The sequence below is a fragment of the Mobula birostris genome, chromosome 8 (genome assembly GCF_030028105.1).
Source record: "Mobula birostris isolate sMobBir1 chromosome 8, sMobBir1.hap1, whole genome shotgun sequence".
Lineage (NCBI taxonomy): Eukaryota > Metazoa > Chordata > Chondrichthyes > Myliobatiformes > Myliobatidae > Mobula > Mobula birostris.
The window spans coordinates 100,871,548-100,892,362 of NC_092377.1; positions in this window are offsets into that span (position 1 = coordinate 100,871,548).

A 20,815-nucleotide genomic window follows, 5' to 3' on the forward strand; every position below is an offset into this window, starting at 1 on the left:
ACTGCCCAGCACACACACACACCCTGAATACTCTGTTACTGCCCAGCACACACACACACCCTGAATACCCTGTTGCTGCCCAGCACACACACACCCTTAATACCCTGTTACTGCCCAGCACACACGCACACCCTGAATACCCTGTTACTACCTGGCACACAGACACACCCTGAATACCCTGTTACTACCCGGCACACAGACACACCCTGAATACCCTGTTACTGCAAAACACACACACACACCCTAAATACCTTGTTACTGCCCAGCACACACACACACACCCTGAATATCCTGTTACTGCCCAGCACACACACCCTGAATACCCTGTTACTGCCGAGAACACACACACACCCCCAGAATACCCTGTTACTGCCCAGCACACACACACCATGAATACCCTGTTACTGCCCAGCACACATGCACACCCTGAATGCCCTGTTACTGCCCAGCACACACACACATGCCCTGAATACCCTGTTACTGCCCAGCACACACACACGCCGTGAATGTCCTGTTACCGCCCAGCACACACACACCCTGAATACCCTGTTACTACCCAGCACACACACACACCCTGAATACCCTGTTACTGCAAAGCACACACACACACCCTAAATACCTTGTTACTGCCCAGCACACACACACACCCTGAATACCCTGTTACTGCCCAGCACACACACACACACACCCTGAATACACTGTTACTGCCCAGCACACACACATGCCCTGAATACCCTGTTACTGCCCAGCACCAACGCACACACACACCCTGAATACCCTGTTACTGCCCAGCACACACACACACACACACACCCTGAATACCCTGTTACTGCCCAGCACACACACACACCCTGAATACCCTGTGACTGCATAGCACACACACACACTGAATACCTTGTTACTGCCCAGCACACACACACCGAGTACGCTGTTACTGCCCAGTGCACATGCACACCCTGAATACTCTGTGATTGCCCAGCACACACACACACCCTAAATATCTTGTTACTGCCCAGCACACACACACACCCTAAATATCTTGTTACTGCCCAGCACACACACACACCCTAAATATCTTATTACTGCCCAGCACACACACGCACACCCTGAATGCCCTGTTACTGTCCAGCACACACACACACACTGAATGCCCTGTTACTGCCCAGCACAAACAACTACCCTGAGTGCCCTATTACTGCCCAGCACACACATACACACACAGACACACACACACACACTCACACACACACGAATACGCGCACACATAAATACACACACACACACACCCTGAATACCCTGTTACTGCCCAAAACACAGACACACCCTGAATATCCTGTTACTGCCCAGCACACACACACCCTGAATACCCTGTTACTGCCGAGCACGCACACACACACACACCCAGAATGCCCTGTTACTGCCTAGCACACACACACCCTGAATGCCCTGTTACTACCCAGCACACAGTCAAACCCTGAATACCTTGATACTGCCCAGCACACACACCCTGAATGCCCTGTTACTGCCCAGCACACACACATACACTCTAAATAACCTGTTACTGCCCAGCACACACACACACCCTGAATACCCTGTTACTGCCCAACACACACACAGACTGAATACCCTGTTACTGCCCAGCACACACTCACACACCCTAAATATCTTGTTACTGCCCAGCACACACGTACACAACCTGAATACCTTGTTACTGCCCAGCACACACACACACACACTCTGAATGCCCTGTTACTGCCCAGCACACACACAAAGCCTGAATACCCTGTTACTGCCCAGCACACACACACCCTGAATACCCTGTTACTGCCCAGCACACACACACACCCTGAATGCCCTGTTACTGCCCAGCACACACACACCCTGAATACCCTGTTACTGCCATGCACACACACACTGAATACGCTGTTACTGCCCAGCACACACACACAGCATGAATACCCTGTTACTGCCCAGCACACATACACACCCCCTAAATACCCTATTGCTGCCCAGCATACACACACACACACACTCTAAATACACTGTTACTGCCCAACACATGCACACAACCTGAATACCCTGTTACAACCCAGCACACACGCACACCCTGAATGCCCTGTTACTGCCCAGCACACACACACACACTGAATGCCCTGTTACTGCCCAGCACAAACAACTACCCTGAGTGCCCTATTACTGCCCAGCACACACATACACACACACACACACACACACACACACTCACACACACACGAATACGCGCACACATAAACACACACACACACTCACACCCTGAATACCCTGTTACTGCCCAACACACAGACACACCCTGAATATCCTGTTACTGCCCAGCACACACACACCCTGAATACCCTGTTACTGCCGAGCACGCACACACACACACACCCAGAATGCCCTGTTACTGCCCAGCACACACACACTGTGAATTCCCTGTTACTGCCCAGCACACACACACCCTGAATACTCTGTGACTGCCCAGCACACACACACACACCCTGAATACCCTGTTACTGCCCAGAACACGCAGACCCTGAATGCCCTGTTACTGCCCCGCACACACACCCTGAATACCCTGTTACTGCCCAGCACACACACACACACACCCTAAATATCTTGTTACTGCCCAGCACACACGCACACACCTTGAATACCTTGTTACTGCCCAGCGCACACACACACACACACACACACACACACACACCCTGAATGCCCTGTTACTACCCAGCACACACTCACACCCTGAATACCCTGTTACTGCCCAGCACACACACACACACCCTGAATGCCCTGTTACTGCCCAGCACACACACACCCTGAATACCCTGTTACTGCCATGCACACACATACACTGAATACGCTGTTACTGCCCAGCACACACACACACACTGAATACCCTGTTACTGCCCAGCACACACACACACCCTGAATACCCTGTTACTGCCCAGCACACACACACCCTGAATACCCTGTTACTGCCCAGCACACACTCAGACACCCTAAATATCTTGTTACTGCCCAGCACACACGCACCCTGAGTGCCCTGTTACTTCCCAGCATGCACACATACCCTGAATGACCTGTTACTACCCAGCACACACACACCCTGAATGCCCTGTTACTGATCAGCACACACACACACCTGAATACCCTGTTACTGCCCAGCACACACACACACACCCTGAATACACTGTTACTGCCCAGCACACATACACACCCCCTAAATACCCTATTGCTGCCCAGCATACACACACACACTCTAACTACCCTGTTACTGCCCAACACATGCACACACCCTGAATACCCTGTTACAACCCAGCACACACGCACACCCTGAATGCCCTGTTACTGCCCAGCACACACACACACCCTAAATACCCTGTTACTGCCCAGCACACACACACCCTGAATACCCTGTTACTTCACAGCGCACACACACACACACACCCTGAATACCCTATTACTGCCTAGCACACACACACCCTGAATGACCTGTTACTGCCCAGCACACACACACATCCTGAATACCCTGCAACTGCCCAGCACACACACACCCTGAATGCCCTGTTACTTCCCAGCACGCACACATACCCTGAATGCCCTGTTACTACCCAGCACACACACACCCTGAATGCTCTGTTTCTGCCCAGCACACACACACACCCTGAATACCCTGTTACTGCCCAGCACACACACACACCCTAAATACCCTGTTACTGCCCAGCACACACACACCCTTAATACCCTGTTACTGCGCAGCACACACACACACACCTTGAATACCCTGTTACTAGCCGGCACACAGACACACCCTGAATACCCTGTTACTGACCAAGACACACACACACCCTAAATACCTTGTTACTGCCCAGCACACACACACACCCTGAATACCCAGTTACTGCCCAAGACACACACACACCCTAAATACCTTGTTACCGCCCAGCACAGACACAGACATCCTGAATACCCTGCTACTGCCCAGCACACACACACCCTGAATGCCCTGTTACTGACCAGCACACACACACCCTGAATGCCCTGTTACTACCCAGCACACACACACACCCTGAATACCCTGTTACTGCCCAGCACACACACACACCCTGAATACCCAGCTACTGCCCAGCCCACACACACCCTGCATGCCCTGTTACTGCCCAGCACACACACAGCCTGAAAGCCCTGTTACAACCCCGCATACACGCACACCCTGAATACCCTGTTACTGCCCAGCACACACACACACGTGAATACCCTGTTACTGCTCAGCACACACACACACCCTAAATACCCTGTTACTGCCCAGCACACACACACCCTGAATACCCTGTTACTGCCCAGCACACACACACCCTGAAAGCCCTGTTACTACCCCGCATACACGCACACCCTGAATACCCTGTTCCTGCCCAGCACACACACACACGTGAATACCCTGTTACTGCTCAGCACACACACACACCCTAAATACCCTGTTACTGCCCAGCACACACACACCCTGAATACCCTGTTACTGCCCAGCACACACACACACCCTGAATACCCTGTTACTGCCCAGCACACACACACATGCCCTGAATACCCTGTTTCTGCCCAGCACACACACACACCCTGAATACCCTGTTACTGCCCAGCACACACTCAGACACCCTAAATATCTTTTTACTGCCCAGCACACACGCACCCTGAATGCCCTGTTACTTCACAGCACGCACACATACCCTGAATGCCCTGTTACTACCCAGCACACACGCACCCTGAATGCCCTGTTACTGCCCAGCACACACACACACCCTGAATACCCTGTTACCGCCCAGGACACACACACACACCCTGAATACACTGTTACTGCCCAGCACGCATACACACCCCCTAAATACCCTATTGCTGCCCAGCATACACACACACACTCTAAATACCCTGTTACTGCCCAACACATACACACACCCTGAATACCCTGTTACAACCCAGCACACACGCACACCCTGAATACCCTGTTACTGCCCAGCACACACACACACACTGAATGCCCTGTTACTGCCCAGCACAAACAACTACCCTGAATGCCCTATTACTGCCCAGCACACACACACATACACACACACACACACACACACCCTGAATACCCTATTACTGCCTAGCACACACACACACCCTGAATGACCTGTTATTGCCCAGCACACACACACACCCTGCATACCCTGCAACTGCCCAGCACATACATACCCTGAATGCCCTGTTACTGCCCAGCACACACACACCCTGAATGCCCTGTTACTGCCCAGCACACACACACACCCTGAATACCCTGCTACTTCCCAGCACACACACACCCTGAATGCCCTGTTACTGTCCAACACACACACACCCTGAATTCCCTGTTACTACCCCGCATACACGCACACCCTGAATACCCTGTTACTGCCGAGCACACACACACCCTGAATACCCTGTTACTGCCCAGCACACACACACCCTGAATACTCTGTTACTGCCATGCACACACACACACTGAATACGCTGTTACTGCCCAGCACACACACACACACACACACACACACACACACACACACACACCCTGAATTCCCTGTTACTACCCCGCATACACGCACACCCTGAATACCCTGTTACTGCCCAGCACACACACACCCTGAATACCCTGTTACTGCCCAGCACACACACACACTGAATACGCTGTTACTGCCCAGCACACACACACAGCATGAATACCCTGTTACTGCCCAGCACACACACACACCCTGAATACCCTGTTACTGCCCAGCACACACACACCCTGAATACCCTGCTACTGCCCAGCACACACTCAGACACCCTAAATATCTTGTTACTGCCCAGCACACACGCACCCTGAATGCCCTTTTACTTCCCAGCACGCACACGTACCCTGAATGCCCTGTCACTACCCAGCACACACACACACCCTGAATGCCCTGTTACTGCCCAGCACACACACACCCCCAAAATACCCTATTGCTGCCCAGCATACACACACACACACACACTCTAAATACCCTGTTACTGCCCAACACATGCACACAACCTGAATACCCTGTTACAACCCAGCACACATGCACACCCTGAATGCCCTGTTACTGCCCAGCACACACACACACACTGAATGCCCTGTTACTGCCCAGCACAAACAACTACCCTGAGTGCCCTATTACTGCCCAGCACACACATACACACACACACACACACACACACACACTCACACACACACGAATACGCGCACACATAAACACACACACACACACCCTGAATAGCCTGTTACTGCCCAACACACAGACACACCCTGAATATCCTGTTACTGCCCAGCACACACACACCTTGAATACCCTGTTACTGCCGAGCACGCACACACACACACACCCAGAATGCCCTGTTACTGCCCAGCACACACACACCGTGAATTCCCTGTTACTGCCCAGCACACACACACCCTGAATACTCTGTGACTGCCCAGCACACACACACACACCCTGAATACCCTGTTACTGCCCAAAACACGCAGACCCTGAATGCCCTGTTACTGCCCCGCACACACACCCTGAATACCCTGTTACTGCCCAGCACACACAAACACCGTGAATACCCTGTTACTGCCCAGCACACACACACCCTAAATATCTTGTTACTGCCCAGCACACACGCACACACCTTGAATACCTTGTTACTGCCCAGCACACACACACACACACACACACACCCTGAATGCCCTGTTACTACCCAGCACACACTCACACCCTGAATACCCTGTTACTGCCCAGCACACACACACCCTGAATACCCTGTTACTGCCCAGCACACACACACACACCCTGAATGCCCTGTTACTGCCTAGCACACACACACCCTGAATGCCCTGTTACTGGCCAACACAGACACACACCCTAAATACCTTGTTACTGCCCAGCACACACACACACACACCCTGAATTCCGTTACTACCCAGCGCACACACACACCCTGAATACCCTGTTACTGCCCAGCACACACACACACCCTGAATGCCCTGTTACTGCCCAGCACACACTCACACACCCTAAATATCTTGTTACTGCCCAGCACACACTCACACCCTAAATACATTGTTACTGGCCGGCACACACACACACGCTGAATACCTTGTTACTGCCCAGCACACACACACACCCTGAATGTCCTGTTACTGCACATCCCACACACACACCCTGAATACCCAGTTACTGCCCATCACACACACACACCCTGAATACCCTGTTACTGCTCAGCACACACATACACCCTAAATACCCTGTTACTGCCTAGCACACACACACCCTTAATACCCAGTTGCTGCCCAGCACACACACATACCCTGAATACCCTGTTACTGCCCAACACACACACACACACCCTAAATACCTTGTTACTGCCCAGCACAGACACACACACCTTGAATGTCCTGTTACTGCCCAGCACACACACACCCTGAATACCCTGTTACTGCCCAGCACACACACACACCCTGAATACCCTGTTACTGCCTAGCACACACACATCCTGAATGCCCTGTTACTGCCCAGCACACACGCACACATTGAATACCCTGTTACTGCCCAGCACACACGCACAGCCTGAATACCCTGTTACTGCCCAGCACACACACACACACGCCCTGAATGCCCTGTTACTGCCCAGCAAACACACACACCATGAATACCCTGTTACTGCTCAGCACACACACACACCCTAAATACCCTGTTACTGCCCAGCACACACGCACACCCTGAATACCCTGTTACTGCCCAGCACACACACACCCTGAATACCCTGCTACTGCCCAGCACACACTCAGACACCCTAAATATCTTGTTACTGCCCAGCACACACGCACCCTGAATGCCCTTTTACTTCCCAGCACGCACACGTACCCTGAATGCCCTGTCACTACCCAGCACACACACACACCCTGAATGCCCTGTTACTGCCCAGCACATACACACCCCCAAAATACCCTATTGCTGCCCAGCATACACACACACACACACACTCTAAATACCCTGTTACTGCCCAACACATGCACACAACCTGAATACCCTGTTACAACCCAGCACACATGCACACCCTGAATGCCCTGTTACTGCCCAGCACACACACACACACTGAATGCCCTGTTACTGCCCAGCACAAACAACTACCCTGAGTGCCCTATTACTGCCCAGCACACACATACACACACACACACACACACACTCACACACACACGAATACGCGCACACATAAACACACACACACACTCACACCCTGAATACCCTGTTACTGCCCAACACACAGACACACCCTGAATATCCTGTTACTGCCCAGCACACACACACCCTGAATACCCTGTTACTGCCGAGCACGCACACACACACACACCCAGAATGCCCTGTTACTGCCCAGCACACACACACCGTGAATTCCCTGTTACTGCCCAGCACACACACACCCTGAATACTCTGTGACTGCCCAGCACACACACACACACCCTGAATACCCTGTTACTGCCCAAAACACGCAGACCCTGAATGCCCTGTTACTGCCCCGCACACACACCCTGAATACCCTGTTACTGCCCAGCACACACAAACACCGTGAATACCCTGTTACTGCCCAGCACACACACACCCTAAATATCTTGTTACTGCCCAGCACACACACACACACACACACACACCCTGAATGCCCTGTTACTACCCAGCACACACTCACACCCTGAATACCCTGTTACTGCCCAGCACACACACACCCTGAATACCCTGTTACTGCCCAGCACACACACACACACCCTGAATGCCCTGTTACTGCCTAGCACACACACACCCTGAATGCCCTGTTACTGGCCAACACAGACACACACCCTAAATACCTTGTTACTGCCCAGCACACACACACACACACCCTGAATTTCGTTACTACCCAGCGCACACACACACCCTGAATACCCTGTTACTGCCCAGCACACACACACACCCTGAATGCCCTGTTACTGCCCAGCACACACTCACACACCCTAAATATCTTGTTACTGCCCAGCACACACTCACACCCTAAATACATTGTTACTGGCCGGCACACACACACACGCTGAATACCTTGTTACTGCCCAGCACACACACACACCCTGAATGTCCTGTTACTGCACATCCCACACACACACCCTGAATACCCAGTTACTGCCCATCACACACACACACCCTGAATACCCTGTTACTGCTCAGCACACACATACACCCTAAATACCCTGTTACTGCCTAGCACACACACACCCTTAATACCCAGTTGCTGCCCAGCACACACACATACCCTGAATACCCTGTTACTGCCCAACACACACACACACACCCTAAATACCTTGTTACTGCCCAGCACAGACACACACACCTTGAATGTCCTGTTACTGCCCAGCACACACACACCCTGAATACCCTGTTACTGCCCAGCACACACACACACCCTGAATACCCTGTTACTGCCTAGCACACACACATCCTGAATGCCCTGTTACTGCCCAGCACACACGCACACATTGAATACCCTGTTACTGCCCAGCACACACGCACAGCCTGAATACCCTGTTACTGCCCAGCACACACACACACACGCCCTGAATGCCCTGTTACTGCCCAGCAAACACACACACCATGAATACCCTGTTACTGCTCAGCACACACACACACCCTAAATACCCTGTTACTGCCCAGCACACACGCACACCCTGAATACCCTGTTACTGCCCAACACAGACACACACCCTAAATGCCTTGTTACTGCCCAGCACAGACACACACACCTTGAATGTCCTGTTACAGCGCAGTACACACACACCCTGAATACCCTGTTACTGTCCAGCACACACACACCATGAATGCCCTGTTACTGGCCAACACAGACACACACCCTAAATACCTTGTTACTGCCCAGCACACACACACCCTGAATGCCCTGTTACTTCCCAGCACGCACACATACCCCGAATGCCCTGTTACTACCCAGCACACACACACCCTGAATGCCCTGTTATTGCCCAGCACATATACACACCCCCTAAATACCCTATTGCTGCCCAGCACACACACACACACACACTCTAAATACCCTGTTATTGCCCAGCACACGCCCACAACCTGAATACCCTGTTACAGCCCAGCACACACACACACCCTGAATGCCCTGTTACTGCCCAACACACATACACACCCTGAATATCCTGTTACTGCCCAGCACACACACCCTGAATACCCTGTTACTGCCGAGCACACACACACACCCCCAGAATACCCTGTTACTGCCCAGCACACACACACCCTGAATACCCTGTTACTGCCCAGCACACACACACACACCCTGAATACCCAGCTACTGCCCAGCCCACACACACCCTGCATGCCCTGTTACTGCCCAGCACACACACAGCCTGAAAGCCCTGTTACTACCCCGCATACACGCACACCCTGAATACCCTGTTACTGCCCAGCACACACACACACGTGAATACCCTGTTACTGCTCAGCACACACACACACCCTAAATACCCTGTTACTGCCCAGCACACACACACCCTGAATACCTTGTTACTGCCCAGCACACACACACCCTGAAAGCCCTGTTACTACCCCGCATACACGCACACCCTGAATACCCTGTTCCTGCCCAGCACACACACACACGTGAATACCCTGTTACTGCTCAGCACACACACACACCCTAAATACCCTGTTACTGCCCAGCACACACACACCCTGAATACCCTGTTACTGCCCAGCACACACACACACCCTGAATACCCTGTTACTGCCCAGCACACACACACATGCCCTGAATACCCTGTTTCTGCCCAGCACACACACACACCCTGAATACCCTGTTACTGCCCAGCACACACTCAGACACCCTAAATATCTTTTTACTGCCCAGCACACACGCACCCTGAATGCCCTGTTACTTCACAGCACGCACACATACCCTGAATGCCCTGTTACTACCCAGCACACACGCACCCTGAATGCCCTGTTACTGCCCAGCACACACACACACCCTGAATACCCTGTTACCGCCCAGGACACACACACACACCCTGAATACACTGTTACTGCCCAGCACACATACACACCCCCTAAATACCCTATTGCTGCCCAGCATACACACACACACTCTAAATACCCTGTTACTGCCCAACACATACACACACCCTGAATACCCTGTTACAACCCAGCACACACGCACACCCTGAATACCCTGTTACTGCCCAGCACACACACACACACTGAATGCCCTGTTACTGCCCAGCACAAACAACTACCCTGAATGCCCTATTACTGCCCAGCACACACACACATACACACACACACACACACACACACCCTGAATACCCTATTACTGCCTAGCACACACACACACCCTGAATGACCTGTTATTGCCCAGCACACACACACACCCTGCATACCCTGCAACTGCCCAGCACATACATACCCTGAATGCCCTGTTACTGCCCAGCACACACACACCCTGAATGCCCTGTTACTGCCCAGCACACACACACACCCTGAATACCCTGCTACTTCCCAGCACACACACACCCTGAATGCCCTGTTACTGTCCAACACACACACACCCTGAATTCCCTGTTACTACCCCGCATACACGCACACCCTGAATACCCTGTTACTGCCGAGCACACACACACCCTGAATACCCTGTTACTGCCATGCACACACACACCCTGAATACCCTGTTACTGCCATGCACACACACACACTGAATACGCTGTTACTGCCCAGCACACACACACACACACACACACCCTGAATTCCCTGTTACTACCCCGCATACACGCACACCCTGAATACCCTGTTACTGCCCAGCACACACACACCCTGAATACCCTGTTACTGCCCAGCACACACACACACTGAATACGCTGTTACTGCCCAGCACACACACACAGCATGAATACCCTGTTACTGCCCAGCACACACACACACCCTGAATACCCTGTTACTGCCCAGCACACACACACCCTGAATACCCTGCTACTGCCCAGCACACACTCAGACACCCTAAATATCTTGTTACTGCCCAGCACACACGCACCCTGAATGCCCTTTTACTTCCCAGCACACACACACACCCTGAATGCCCTGTTACTGCCCAGCACACACACACACCCTGAATGCCCTATTACTGCCCAGCACACACACGCACCCTGAATACCCTGTTACTGCCCAGCACACACACACATGCCCTGAATACCCTGTTTCTGCCCAGCACACACACACACCCTGAATACCCTGTTACTGCCCAGCACACACTCAGACACCCTAAATATCTTTTTACTGCCCAGCACACACGCACCCTGAATGCCCTGTTACTTCACAGCACGCACACATACCCTGAATGCCCTGTTACTACCCAGCACACACGCACCCTGAATGCCCTGTTACTGCCCAGCACACACACACACCCTGAATACCCTGTTACCGCCCAGGACACACACACACACCCTGAATACACTGTTACTGCCCAGCACACATACACACCCCCTAAATACCCTATTGCTGCCCAGCATACACACACACACTCTAAATACCCTGTTACTGCCCAACACATACACACACCCTGAATACCCTGTTACAACCCAGCACACACGCACACCCTGAATACCCTGTTACTGCCCAGCACACACACACACACTGAATGCCCTGTTACTGCCCAGCACAAACAACTACCCTGAATGCCCTATTACTGCCCAGCACACACACACATACACACACACACACACACACACCCTGAATACCCTATTACTGCCTAGCACACACACACACACCCTGAATGACCTGTTATTGCCCAGCACACACACACACCCTGCATACCCTGCAACTGCCCAGCACATACATACCCTGAATGCCCTGTTACTGCCCAGCACACACACACCCTGAATGCCCTGTTACTGCCCAGCACACACACACACCCTGAATACCCTGCTACTTCCCAGCACACACACACCCTGAATGCCCTGTTACTGTCCAACACACACACACCCTGAATTCCCTGTTACTACCCCGCATACACGCACACCCTGAATACCCTGTTACTGCCGAGCACACACACACCCTGAATACCCTGTTACTGCCCAGCACACACACACCCTGAATACTCTGTTACTGCCATGCACACACACACACTGAATACGCTGTTACTGCCCAGCACACACACACACACACACACACACACACACACACACCCTGAATTCCCTGTTACTACCCCGCATACACGCACACCCTGAATACCCTGTTACTGCCCAGCACACACACACCCTGAATACCCTGTTACTGCCCAGCACACACACACACTGAATACGCTGTTACTGCCCAGCACACACACACAGCATGAATACCCTGTTACTGCCCAGCACACACACACACCCTGAATACCCTGTTACTGCCCAGCACACACACACCCTGAATACCCTGCTACTGCCCAGCACACACTCAGACACCCTAAATATCTTGTTACTGCCCAGCACACACGCACCCTGAATGCCCTTTTACTTCCCAGCACGCACACGTACCCTGAATGCCCTGTCACTACCCAGCACACACACACACCCTGAATGCCCTGTTACTGCCCAGCACACACACACCCCCAAAATACCCTATTGCTGCCCAGCATACACACACACACACACACTCTAAATACCCTGTTACTGCCCAACACATGCACACAACCTGAATACCCTGTTACAACCCAGCACACATGCACACCCTGAATGCCCTGTTACTGCCCAGCACACACACACACACTGAATGCCCTGTTACTGCCCAGCACAAACAACTACCCTGAGTGCCCTATTACTGCCCAGCACACACATACACACACACACACACACACACACACACACTCACACACACACGAATACGCGCACACATAAACACACACACACACACCCTGAATAGCCTGTTACTGCCCAACACACAGACACACCCTGAATATCCTGTTACTGCCCAGCACACACACACCTTGAATACCCTGTTACTGCCGAGCACGCACACACACACACACCCAGAATGCCCTGTTACTGCCCAGCACACACACACCGTGAATTCCCTGTTACTGCCCAGCACACACACACCCTGAATACTCTGTGACTGCCCAGCACACACACACACACCCTGAATACCCTGTTACTGCCCAAAACACGCAGACCCTGAATGCCCTGTTACTGCCCCGCACACACACCCTGAATACCCTGTTACTGCCCAGCACACACAAACACCGTGAATACCCTGTTACTGCCCAGCACACACACACCCTAAATATCTTGTTACTGCCCAGCACACACGCACACACCTTGAATACCTTGTTACTGCCCAGCACACACACACACACACACACACACCCTGAATGCCCTGTTACTACCCAGCACACACTCACACCCTGAATACCCTGTTACTGCCCAGCACACACACACCCTGAATACCCTGTTACTGCCCAGCACACACACACACACCCTGAATGCCCTGTTACTGCCTAGCACACACACACCCTGAATGCCCTGTTACTGGCCAACACAGACACACACCCTAAATACCTTGTTACTGCCCAGCACACACACACACACACCCTGAATTCCGTTACTACCCAGCGCACACACACACCCTGAATACCCTGTTACTGCCCAGCACACACACACACCCTGAATGCCCTGTTACTGCCCAGCACACACTCACACACCCTAAATATCTTGTTACTGCCCAGCACACACTCACACCCTAAATACATTGTTACTGGCCGGCACACACACACACGCTGAATACCTTGTTACTGCCCAGCACACACACACACCCTGAATGTCCTGTTACTGCACATCCCACACACACACCCTGAATACCCAGTTACTGCCCATCACACACACACACCCTGAATACCCTGTTACTGCTCAGCACACACATACACCCTAAATACCCTGTTACTGCCTACCACACACACACCCTTAATACCCAGTTGCTGCCCAGCACACACACATACCCTGAATACCCTGTTACTGCCCAACACACACACACACACCCTAAATACCTTGTTACTGCCCAGCACAGACACACACACCTTGAATGTCCTGTTACTGCCCAGCACACACACACCCTGAATACCCTGTTACTGCCCAGCACACACACACACCCTGAATACCCTGTTACTGCCTAGCACACACACATCCTGAATGCCCTGTTACTGCCCAGCACACACGCACACATTGAATACCCTGTTACTGCCCAGCACACACGCACAGCCTGAATACCCTGTTACTGCCCAGCACACACACACACACGCCCTGAATGCCCTGTTACTGCCCAGCAAACACACACACCATGAATACCCTGTTACTGCTCAGCACACACACACACCCTAAATACCCTGTTACTGCCCAGCACACACGCACACCCTGAATACCCTGTTACTGCCCAGCACACACACACCCTGAATACCCTGCTACTGCCCAGCACACACTCAGACACCCTAAATATCTTGTTACTGCCCAGCACACACGCACCCTGAATGCCCTTTTACTTCCCAGCACGCACACGTACCCTGAATGCCCTGTCACTACCCAGCACACACACACACCCTGAATGCCCTGTTACTGCCCAGCACACACACACCCCCAAAATACCCTATTGCTGCCCAGCATACACACACACACACACACTCTAAATACCCTGTTACTGCCCAACACATGCACACAACCTGAATACCCTGTTACAACCCAGCACACATGCACACCCTGAATGCCCTGTTACTGCCCAGCACACACGCACACACTGAATGCCCTGTTACTGCCCAGCACAAACAACTACCCTGAGTGCCCTATTACTGCCCAGCACAAACATACACACACACACACACACACACACACTCACACACACACGAATACGCGCACACATAAACACACACACACACTCACACCCTGAATACCCTGTTACTGCCCAACACACAGACACACCCTGAATATCCTGTTACTGCCCAGCACACACACACCCTGAATACCCTGTTACTGCCGAGCACGCACACACACACACACCCAGAATGCCCTGTTACTGCCCAGCACACACACACCGTGAATTCCCTGTTACTGCCCAGCACACACACACCCTGAATACTCTGTGACTGCCCAGCACACACACACACACCCTGAATACCCTGTTACTGCCCAAAACACGCAGACCCTGAATGCCCTGTTACTGCCCCGCACACACACCCTGAATACCCTGTTACTGCCCAGCACACACAAACACCGTGAATACCCTGTTACTGCCCAGCACACACACACCCTAAATATCTTGTTACTGCCCAGCACACACACACACACACACACACACCCTGAATGCCCTGTTACTACCCAGCACACACTCACACCCTGAATACCCTGTTACTGCCCAGCACACACACACCCTGAATACCCTGTTACTGCCCAGCACACACACACACACCCTGAATGCCCTGTTACTGCCTAGCACACACACACCCTGAATGCCCTGTTACTGGCCAACACAGACACACACCCTAAATACCTTGTTACTGCCCAGCACACACACACACACACCCTGAATTTCGTTACTACCCAGCGCACACACACACCCTGAATACCCTGTTACTGCCCAGCACACACACACACCCTGAATGCCCTGTTACTGCCCAGCACACACTCACACACCCTAAATATCTTGTTACTGCCCAGCACACACTCACACCCTAAATACATTGTTACTGGCCGGCACACACACACACGCTGAATACCTTGTTACTGCCCAGCACACACACACACCCTGAATGTCCTGTTACTGCACATCCCACACACACACCCTGAATACCCAGTTACTGCCCATCACACACACACACCCTGAATACCCTGTTACTGCTCAGCACACACATACACCCTAAATACCCTGTTACTGCCTAGCACACACACACCCTTAATACCCAGTTGCTGCCCAGCACACACACATACCCTGAATACCCTGTTACTGCCCAACACACACACACACACCCTAAATACCTTGTTACTGCCCAGCACAGACACACACACCTTGAATGTCCTGTTACTGCCCAGCACACACACACCCTGAATACCCTGTTACTGCCCAGCACACACACACACCCTGAATACCCTGTTACTGCCTAGCACACACACATCCTGAATGCCCTGTTACTGCCCAGCACACACGCACACATTGAATACCCTGTTACTGCCCAGCACACACGCACAGCCTGAATACCCTGTTACTGCCCAGCACACACACACACACGCCCTGAATGCCCTGTTACTGCCCAGCAAACACACACACCATGAATACCCTGTTACTGCTCAGCACACACACACACCCTAAATACCCTGTTACTGCCCAGCACACACGCACACCCTGAATACCCTGTTACTGCCCAACACAGACACACACCCTAAATGCCTTGTTACTGCCCAGCACAGACACACACACCTTGAATGTCCTGTTACAGCGCAGTACACACACACCCTGAATACCCTGTTACTGTCCAGCACACACACACCATGAATGCCCTGTTACTGGCCAACACAGACACACACCCTAAATACCTTGTTACTGCCCAGCACACACACACCCTGAATGCCCTGTTACTTCCCAGCACGCACACATACCCCGAATGCCCTGTTACTACCCAGCACACACACACCCTGAATGCCCTGTTATTGCCCAGCACATATACACACCCCCTAAATACCCTATTGCTGCCCAGCACACACACACACACACACTCTAAATACCCTGTTATTGCCCAGCACACGCCCACAACCTGAATACCCTGTTACAGCCCAGCACACACACACACCCTGAATGCCCTGTTACTGCCCAACACACATACACACCCTGAATATCCTGTTACTGCCCAGCACACACACCCTGAATACCCTGTTACTGCCGAGCACACACACACACCCCCAGAATACCCTGTTACTGCCCAGCACACACACACCCTGAATACCCTGTTACTGCCCAGCACACACACACACCCTGAATACCCAGCTACTGCCCAGCCCACACACACCCTGCATGCCCTGTTACTGCCCAGCACACACACAGCCTGAAAGCCCTGTTACTACCCCGCATACACACACACCCTGAATACCCTGTTACTGCCCAGCACACACACACACGTGAATACCCTGTTACTGCTCAGCACACACACACACCCTAAATACCCTGTTACTGCCCAGCACACACACACCCTGAATACCTTGTTACTGCCCAGCACACACACACCCTGAAAGCCCTGTTACTACCCCGCATACACGCACACCCTGAATACCCTGTTCCTGCCCAGCACACACACACACGTGAATACCCTGTTACTGCTCAGCACACACACACACCCTAAATACCCTGTTACTGCCCAGCACACACACACCCTGAATACCCTGTTACTGCCCAGCACACACACACACCCTGAATACCCTGTTACTGCCCAGCACACACACACATGCCCTGAATACCCTGTTTCTGCCCAGCACACACACACACCCTGAATACCCTGTTACTGCCCAGCACACACTCAGACACCCTAAATATCTTTTTACTGCCCAGCACACACGCACCCTGAATGCCCTGTTACTTCACAGCACGCACACATACCCTGAATGCCCTGTTACTACCCAGCACACACGCACCCTGAATGCCCTGTTACTGCCCAGCACACACACACACCCTGAATACCCTGTTACCGCCCAGGACACACACACACACCCTGAATACACTGTTACTGCCCAGCACACATACACACCCCCTAAATACCCTATTGCTGCCCAGCATACACACACACACTCTAAATACCCTGTTACTGCCCAACACATACACACACCCTGAATACCCTGTTACAACCCAGCACACACGCACACCCTGAATACCCTGTTACTGCCCAGCACACACACACACACTGAATGCCCTGTTACTGCCCAGCACAAACAACTACCCTGAATGCCCTATTACTGCCCAGCACACACACACATACACACACACACACACACACACACCCTGAATACCCTATTACTGCCTAGCACACACACACACCCTGAATGACCTGTTATTGCCCAGCACACACACACACCCTGCATACCCTGCAACTGCCCAGCACATACATACCCTGAATGCCCTGTTACTGCCCAGCACACACACACCCTGAATGCCCTGTTACTGCCCAGCACACACACACACCCTGAATACCCTGCTACTTCCCAGCACACACACACCCTGAATGCCCTGTTACTGTCCAACACACACACACCCTGAATTCCCTGTTACTACCCCGCATACACGCACACCCTGAATACCCTGTTACTGCCCAGCACACACACACCCTGAATACCCTGTTACTGCCATGCACACACACACCCTGAATACCCTGTTACTGCCATGCACACACACACACTGAATACGCTGTTACTGCCCAGCACACACACACACACACACACACACACCCTGAATTCCCTGTTACTACCCCGCATACACGCACACCCTGAATACCCTGTTACTGCCCAGCACACACACACCCTGAATACCCTGTTACTGCCCAGCACACACACACACTGAATACGCTGTTACTGCCCAGCACACACACACAGCATGAATACCCTGTTACTGCCCAGCACACACACACACCCTGAATACCCTGTTACTGCCCAGCACACACACACCCTGAATACCCTGCTACTGCCCAGCACACACTCAGACACCCTAAATATCTTGTTACTGCCCAGCACACACGCACCCTGAATGCCCTTTTACTTCCCAGCACACACACACACCCTGAATGCCCTGTTACTGCCCAGCACACACACACACCCTGAATGCCCTATTACTGCCCAGCACACACACACACCCTGAATACCCTGTTACTGCCCAGCACACACACACATGCCCTGAATACCCTGTTTCTGCCCAGCACACACACACACCCTGAATACCCTGTTACTGCCCAGCACACACTCAGACACCCTAAATATCTTTTTACTGCCCAGCACACACGCACCCTGAATGCCCTGTTACTTCACAGCACGCACACATACCCTGAATGCCCTGTTACTACCCAGCACACACGCACCCTGAATGCCCTGTTACTGCCCAGCACACACACACACCCTGAATACCCTGTTACCGCCCAGGACACACACACACACCCTGAATACACTGTTACTGCCCAGCACACATACACACCCCCTAAATACCCTATTGCTGCCCAGCATACACACACACACTCTAAATACCCTGTTACTGCCCAACACATACACACACCCTGAATACCCTGTTACAACCCAGCACACACGCACACCCTGAATACCCTGTTACTGCCCAGCACACACACACACACTGAATGCCCTGTTACTGCCCAGCACAAACAACTACCCTGAATGCCCTATTACTGCCCAGCACACACACACATACACACACACACACACACACACCCTGAATACCCTATTACTGCCTAGCACACACACACACACCCTGAATGACCTGTTATTGCCCAGCACACACACACACCCTGCATACCCTGCAACTGCCCAGCACATACATACCCTGAATGCCCTGTTACTGCCCAGCACACACACACCCTGAATGCCCTGTTACTGCCCAGCACACACACACACCCTGAATACCCTGCTACTTCCCAGCACACACACACCCTGAATGCCCTGTTACTGTCCAACACACACACACCCTGAATTCCCTGTTACTACCCCGCATACACG